The sequence below is a fragment of the Acomys minous genome (genome assembly GCF_964271855.1).
Source record: "Acomys minous genome assembly, chromosome: 7".
NCBI lineage: Eukaryota > Metazoa > Chordata > Mammalia > Rodentia > Muridae > Acomys > Acomys minous.
Window position 1 is genome coordinate 107704658 of NC_140488.1, and position 6099 is coordinate 107710756.

Here is a 6099-nt window from a genome sequence, read left to right on the forward strand (position 1 = left end):
TGAAGGGAGTGATGAGTCCTAAGGGGAGATGAATGTCACCACCTGAGGACAAGATGGGCATGTGTCACCCATGGCCTGGGAGATGGGAGCCCCTGCCTCACTACCATTTTAGGATACAGGCTAAGCCATTCCTCAGAGCATCAGCTGCCTAAACAGAGATGAGGAAGCTCCAGGGGCAGCCAGGAAATAAAGCAAGAGACTGAACCCAAGAGAGCATGGGAAGGATGCAGGGCACCCAAACTTCATGCCTTAGGCCAGGAAAAGGGGGTTCCTGGGAGCCTCGTGAAGGAGCCCTTCACCTTGCTCCCTCTTCTCACTGCACTTTGACTATTTACTGTTTTGCTATTTTTTTAAATTATGTGTAGGGGTGTGTGTGTGTGTGTGTGTGTGTGTGTGTGTGTGTGTGTGTGTGTGTGTGTGTGTGTGTGTGTGAGCCCTCAGCCTGCTGCTCCAACCAGCATGCTCAAATACACATAAGCGCAGGTGCCCACAGAGACCAGAGGCATCAGATTTCCCTGGAGCTGTTTGATGTAGGTGCTGGGAACTGAACTCAGGCCCTCTGAAAGAGCAGCACATACTCTTTAACTACTGAGCCATCTCTTCAGTACATTTTGAAACTTAGTAGCTAAACAAAATAAGCTGTACATCCATGAGCCACACCCAAAGTGAACAGTATCAAATGATGGACACCTCATTAGTCTCATAGGCTCCTTCCTAGCCACACCCATCCCTCCCAACAACGGAATGCACCGTGACTTTGTGATCATCTCCTTGCCTTTCTTTGCATTATCTGCCATGGGTAATGCCCCAGTTTTGCTTGTTTATAAACTTTGCTTAAATGGCTCACAATCATGTGAAATCTTTTCTTCTGCTCCTTTTACTCAGCATCACAGCTGTGAGAGTCACCCAGATCATACAGCTGTAGATCTTTCCTTCTCATTGCACAATATCCCATTTTTGTGAATGACACAATTCATTGATATGCCTATTTGGGCCCTGGCTTTTCTCTTTGCAGTTTTTAATACATTCTAGGAGTAAGCTCTTCATTGGTTAGAGGTACTTCTGTTGTCTTCTCCCACAATCCCACTTTTGTCCCTTGGTCAGGAGGCCAAACATTATAATGTTTTATAATTTTATAACGTTTTATAACTTTCACCTATGGTTAGTGCTTTTTGTATCTTATTGAAGAAAGCTTTTTTCTATCATGAGTAAACAGATGTTTTCCGTGGTTGGGGTTTGGGATAGCTTTCTGGGTTAGGGTACACATGATGCAAAACTTGACCCCAACCGCAAAGAAAAGCTCTGTGTCACATTATAAGGTGATTTGCTTTTCCTTCTCATGTAGGCGTTTTACATTCACACAGAGTTCTTTTTTGTGATACAGAGATCAAAGTTCCTTTCTTCCAAACTGGATACCCAATTGTTCCATTTATTAAGCATTTCAGCTGGGCATCGTGGCGCACACCTTTAATCCCAGCACTCAGGGAGGCAGAGAAAGGCAGATCTCTCTGAGTTCGAGACCAGCCTGGTCTACAGAGTGAATCCAGGACAGCCAAGGCTACACAGAGAAACCCTGTCTCGGAAAAGGACAGTCAAGTCTACACAGAGAAACCCTGTCTCTGAAACAAACAAACAAGAAGTTTCACCATTCCCCTAACGGTCTAACATATCTTTTCTTGATCACTGAATCAGTGTCTCCATATGAGTGTTACCTGAGACCACGTTGAAACAACATTGCACTGCCTTGACTCTTGTACCTTCAAAATAAGAATGGGTGGCCTGGCTAGCTTGACATTCCATACACATTGAAGAATTAATTTGTCAGTTAGGCTGTGGTAATACACACCTTTAACTCTAGCACTTAGGAGGCAGAGGCAAGTGGATCTCTGAGTTTTGAGGCCAGCCTGATCTACAGAGCAAGTTCCAGGACAGCCAGGGATGCACAGAGAGAGACACTGTCTTGGGGGAAAAAAAGATTTTGTCACAATCTGACAAATTGTGCCTGGGTTTATAATGAGCCTACAAAACAGTTTAGAGCAGTGGTTCTCAACATTAGATGTTTACATTACAATTCACAACAGTAGCAAAATTACAGTTATGGAGAAGCAATGAAAATAAACTTATGGTTGGGGGTCACCATAACATAAGGAACTATCGAGAAGGTTGAGCGGCACTGCTTTAGAGAGTCCCAACAAACTTCATGACCTGGATTCTTCCAATGAATATGTGGATCTATTTTAGTCTTTAAAACTCTTCAATCGGGTTTTGTATTATTTTTCCTAAAAGATACTGCCCCTTGTTGTTATTTTCTAAGTTGTTTATGAATGGTTTATTAAAACGGTCTTTGTTGTCTGCATATAAAAACGTATCTTTGAGGTGCTTGTAATGGAGCCAGGATCTCACACTTGTTAAGCATTCTACAACTGAACTACAGTCCCCTCTGAGACAGGGTTTCTCTGTGTAGCCTTGGCTGTCCTGGAACTCACTTTGCAGACTAGGCTAGCCTTGAACTCAGAGATCTGCCAGCCTCTGCCTCCAAGTGCTGGGATGCACCAGTGCACCCGGCTTCCAAAATTTGTTCACACCCAGCCAGAAAAAGAAAGAAAAAAACTTAAATACAGATTTTTGTATCCAAAATAAAATTCCTTTTCTTTTGGATTTTGGTTTTTCAAGACAGGGTTTCTCTGTGTAGCCTTGACTGTCCTAGACTCACTTTGTAGACCAGGCTGGCCCCGAACTCACAGTGATCCGCCTGCCTCTGCCTCCCTGAGTGCTGGCATGCACCAGTGCACCCGGCTTCCAAAATTTGTTCTAATCATTCTAAGTTCTTCTGCAGATCATTTTGGCTTTTCTGCATACGCAATGGTGTAACCTACAAATAATAATTCTTTTCTTTGTTTCCAATGCTTAAATGTCGTCTTCTTCTTCTTCTTCTTCTTCTTCTTCTTCTTCTTCTTCTTCTTCTTCTTCTTCTTCTTCATAAAGTTTTATTATATCTATTTATGGAGGATGTGGATCCCAGTTTATGTGTGAAAGTTTCTATTTCTACCGTATAGATCTCATAGATTCAACTCACATCATCAAGCTTGGTTAGCAAGTATCTTTAACCATTGAGCCATCTCACTGGCCTCTAATGTTTTGGAGTTTTTTGGGTTTTTTGTTTGTTTGTTTGTTTTTTGCTTTTTTTGTCATGTCTTACTGTGATGGACCTTGAGTACAAATATAATTGATAGCAGCAGCCTTGTTGCCACGCCAGTGTTGAATCCTATGGAACATTTCAGTCCAAGTATGCAGGTCATCAACAATATTTCTAGATGAGCTTTCTGCCAAGAAAATTCATTTGTTTGAAAGTTCACAGTTGTTGAATTTCCTCTAGCTCTAAATATTGACACAACTGTAACTTTTCTTTTTATTTCTTTTGTGTATGGCTGTTTTGCCTGCGTGCATGTCTGTGCACCATGTGTATGCCTGGTGAAGGCCAGAAGAGGGGGTTGGAGCCCCTAGAACTGGGGTTACAGATGGTTGTGAGCCACCAGGTGGGTGCTAGGTAGGAGTTGAACCCAGGACCTCTGGAAGAGCACCAAGTACTCTTAACTGCTGAGCCATCTCTCCAGTTCTTATAGTTTTTCTCTTTTAATATGCTAATGAGGTATTTGTGCTTTTTCAAATATTAAAATACATGACATATCAGAGATAAAGCCCACATGGCCTTTTTTCCCCTCAAGTTTTTTGAAACAATGCTTTGATATATATAGCCAAGCCTGGTCTTGAACACATTCTGTAGCAGAGGCTAACCTCAAAGTTGCAATCCTGCTTCATCTTAAAGAAAACTGCAGGTAGAGGTGTGCATCACTATGCCTGGCTCAGCTTGTTCATCTTAGACATTTTTTTTCTTTGAGACAGGGTTTCTCTGTGTCGCCCTGGCTGTCCAGGAACTTGCTCTATAGACCACAGTGGCCCTGAACTCACAGAGTTCGGCATGCCTCCACCTCCCAAGTGCTGGGATTAAAGTCATATGTCATCACTGCCTGGCTATCTTAGGCTTTTTAAAACATAGATTTGACTTATCAGTCACTTAATTTAGAACATTGTTGTCTGTGTTCATGAGATGGTTATGTTGCTATTCATTTTCAGTTCACCAGGTTTTAAACTCATCAAGATTCTAGAAGCCCCATTAAATGAATTGAGCATGCTCTCCTTTTCTACATCGTGGGATTACTTTTGGGAAAATGGAGTTATTTTGTTCCTTGGGTTTTAAACTAGCAAAGCCATCTGGGCCCAGAGTTTCTATGCAGGAAAACTTCTGGTTTTTTTCAATGGTTATAAAACTACTTAAATTTTTCTGTCCTTTCTGGGGACAAATTTCATAAATTATATACTGTTAGTAATTTGTCTAATTTTCAAGCAGTTTAGCATAAATAATCATCAAATCAAAGCCAGGCATGTAAGCCTAGTTAGTAAGAGATGAAAGGATGGACAGATCAAGGCCAACATGGGGCTACATAGCAAGAGCAAGTCTCAAAGACAGTCACATCAGTGGAAATCTACAGATATCTAGACATTGATATTTGAGAAGTCAGAATACCTCCTTGAAGCCAAGCATGGCAATTAATGCTTGAGGCAGGAGGATCGCCATCGGGGACCAAGTTAGGCTACGGAGAAGCTGTAGAAAAAAAAATCCTTGCCAGGCATGGTGGCACACATCTATAAACTCTCTGTTGAGTCTGAAGCCAGTCTGGTCTACAGAGCGAGTTCCAGAACAGCCAGGGCTGTTTCACAGAGAATTTCTGTCTCAAAAACAACTAATCATGATCATCATCATCCTTGAAAAACAGGTGTGTTGAATTTCTCACAGGCTGGCTTTTGCTTCCACACCACAAGTCTCTTCTGACTGGTTTTCTCCTCCCCTTCACTCTGTGCTGGAGTCTTTCTCACTATTGGTACCATATCCTCCAAGACTCCCAGAGTTCCCAACTAGGCTAAGCACCTGTTCTGGCCTTCCCCAGCCCATACTACTTAACATCGTTAGCGCAGTGAGCATGCTGCACAGAGATTTCTTCTCTGTGCCTCTCACCCCGCCCCCACTGGACCGTGAGCTCCTCACTCTGTGTTCACAGACCAGAGAAGAAGCAGTCAGTCATCAACATCTGTGAAGCTAAGCTGAGATTGTAGCCTCACTCACTTCTTTGTACTTCCTTACACACATGTATATTCCTTCGTATGTCCCATCCAATGGGCACTTACTGGACAGACCTACTTGATGGGCACTGTTCGAGAACAGCCAGTGTGAAATGCAGGACACTGGGAGAGTGGGGCATCCCGGAAACCAAACGAAGAAAAATGACGATCAACTGTCAAATGCTGCCAGGAGGCCATGTAAGATGCGATATGGGGCTGAACTGGTGGTGTAACAGCAGCAGCAGTTTTTTATGAGTTGGGGGACAAAAAATACAGATTGGAGTTGTTTCAGAAGAGCATGGGGTATTGCAGGAATAGAAAAAATGGGGGAAACTGCTACAATATTTAAGAAGTTCTGTTGGACCAGTAGGCATATCTGTTGACACATACCCATAATCCCACTGCCAAGAGGCTTCATGAGAATGACTAAGTTCCCAGCCAGTCTGAGACCCTGCTAAATAAAGAAGTCACCAAAACAATTACCATTTTTTGAAAGTTTTGCTGTAAAGGGAAGTAAATAAATATATTGTGTTTTATTTTGCTATGCCAAGAGTTTTTATTTGCATGCAATAAATGTATCTAACCTTTCTCTTAAAGCTTCTGAGTTTCCTGTTTGGAGTAGAAATGCACTGTCTGTGGACAACAAATCTGATACGAATTTTTCACAGTTCATTAATTCCTTCCTGGGGCCTTCCCCCATTTGGGGGCTTGAGGGTCTCCCTGCTGGTGTCAAAAGCTGCTTTTTTTTTTCCAGTAACCTCAAAACCTTGTGGCGAATCCATGTCTCCATATGTTCAGTTGACCTCAGCCACCACTGCAGCCACATGACTAACACCAAAACTTCATGTGGCCAAGATTCTTCCTCTTGGCTCCCACCACAACCACCCGTATACACAGACACAGCTTCCCACAGACAAAATA